Here is a 2,224-nt window from a genome sequence, read left to right as displayed (position 1 = left end):
GGTAAGTGATGTGCTCAAGGCCACACAGCTGGGATTTGTGGCAGTCTGACGCTGGGCTCCATGCTGTTAGTTGCCACACTACATTAACCTTCCATTAAAGGATCCCTGGTAACGCAATGGCTATGTGCTTGACTGCTAACCAAAAGGTCAGCGGTTCGAACCCACCCAGCAGCTCTGTGGGAGAAATATCTGAAGATCTCCTCCTATAAATACTATAGCCTAGAAAACTCTGTGGGGCAATTCTACTCTAGCACATGGGGTCGCTATGAGTTGGAATCAACTCGATGGCACCTAACAACAACTGTGTATAGGGAGTCTCTGGGTGGTACAAATTGGTTAACACACTCAGCTGTTAACTGAAAGGCTGGAGGTTCATGACCACTCAGAGGTGCTTCAGAAGAAAATCCTGGTGATCTACTTCCAAAAAATCAGCCACTGAAAACCCTGTGGAGCACAGCTCTAACCTAACATACACGGGTTCACCATGAGTCATAGCTGACTTCATGGCAACTGGTTTGCTATGTACTGACATTAATGGAGAGTTTCTCTAGATTGTGAGCTTCTTATGGATACAGTAGAGAGACCATTTTCTAGATCTAGGCTCTAGAGCACAGAAAGGAACATGATTATAAAGAACAGCCAAACAGATGTGGAAAAGGCTAAATAGACCTTGTGTTCTGCCAACCTCCATTCTGGAACTCTTTGCTTGCCTAGTAGACACCCCACCTAGCTGGAATCCTCCTTTTTCATATAGCCTTCCCTGGCCCACAAGAGAGCTAACATCTTCATCTTTGGAAACGCCAGCCCCACTTACAGCCCTACACTTACAGTCATTCATCACAGACTGGACCTAACGTTGGCGAGACAGGAGACGGAGATATAGAAATAGATGAGTTGATATCATTTGTTGAGCACTAACCAGGCACTGTGGTAAAGACTTTCCACGGAGGTAGGCGTTGTTGCCCCATATTACAGATGAGAAAGCTGAACACAGTGGCATAGGTCAGTTAGGTGTGAAGTCACCCAGCTAGTAAGTTGCAAAGCAGAGATTTAAACCCAGGCCTGGCTGATCTCAGAGCCTACCAAGCCACTCACCGCTGCTTGTTGCTTCTTCTTAACAGGCTTGGAATGCAGTCTTATGTATCTCAGAAGCCCCAGCATTGTGCCTTGACTATCAGAGTGCACAAAAATAATTGCTGGATCAAGAACCTCACTCTTCTCTTTCCTAGGTCTTCCCAGCCAACACTGATCAATGGCCAACTCTGAGCTGAGCGATCTCTCTAATCTGTATAACAACCACAGGGGTCTGCTTTCTTTTCCTGATGTTGTTGTTAGTTTCTGTCAAGTCGGCCCCCAACTCATGGTGACCCTATGCACAATGGAACAGAATGGTCCTTGGCCCTGTGCCATCCCCATGATTGGTTGCAGATCAGACCCTTGTGATCTATAGGGTTTTCACTGGCTGATTTCCAGAAGCAGATCGCCAGGCCTTTCTTCCTAAGCCCTCTTAGCCTAGAAGCTTCCTTGAAACCTGTTCAGCATCAGAGCAACAAGCAAGTCTCCACTGACAGACGGATGGTGGCTGCACATGAGGTGCACTGGCTGGGAATCGAACCCAGGTCTCCTGCATGGAAGGCAAGAATTCTACCCTTGAACCACCAATGCCTCATGTAGGTAAACTGAAGCATAGACATGTGAAGGCAAGCTGCAGAACCAAGACTGCCGCCTGGGTCTGCCTCATCCATGAATCCCTCTGCCTTTGTATGTATCTATTTGGTTTGAGACATTTGGGATCAGAAGGCTTTGTTTTCTCTCCTTTCAAGAAAGTCTCTTACTGGGGATAAGGGGAGCAAGCAAACGGGATATTATTCCTAAGAGGCAGCTCTTGGCTTCCCGCCATCCACAAGCTCCACTGCCACACAGAGGAGACCCCTCTGCCTGCCCTCTTCCTTGCCCTGGGGAGCTCTGGGAATCAGGCTAAAGGACAGTGCCAGCTGAGATGCCCTGGGGGTTCAGGCAGCAGTTGCTTCAGACCCAGCAGGAGCCCCAACATAGAGGAATGTTGGAAGGAAGCCTCCCTCCCGGGCCACTGACCAGCCTCCTCAACGAGTCGGGGAGGGCTGGGGAGGGCTGCGATAAGGATGCCTTTTCCTTCTCCCCCTCTGTGGGAAGATGAGCATCCCCAGCCACAGACATCTTGACCACTCATCTCTCCTTCATCAAG

The 2,224-nt window shown here is 49.0% G+C and overlaps 1 non-coding gene across 1 annotated transcript; it reads right to left on the bottom strand.

Moving 5' to 3' along the window:
* Positions 1–1,594: 1,594 nt before the first annotated feature.
* Positions 1,595–1,665, bottom strand: TRNAG-UCC (transfer RNA glycine (anticodon UCC)). Its single transcript has one exon. It is a non-coding gene; the product is annotated as a tRNA-Gly (tRNA).
* Between the last annotated feature and the right edge of the window lie 559 nt (positions 1,666–2,224).

Source organism: Trichechus manatus, unplaced genomic scaffold, assembly GCF_000243295.1.
Source record: "Trichechus manatus latirostris isolate Lorelei unplaced genomic scaffold, TriManLat1.0 scaffold00061, whole genome shotgun sequence".
Classification (NCBI taxonomy): Eukaryota; Metazoa; Chordata; class Mammalia; order Sirenia; family Trichechidae; genus Trichechus; species Trichechus manatus.
The sequence above is the reverse complement of the archived record's forward strand: the minus strand, read 5'-3'. Positions and strand labels throughout refer to the sequence as shown.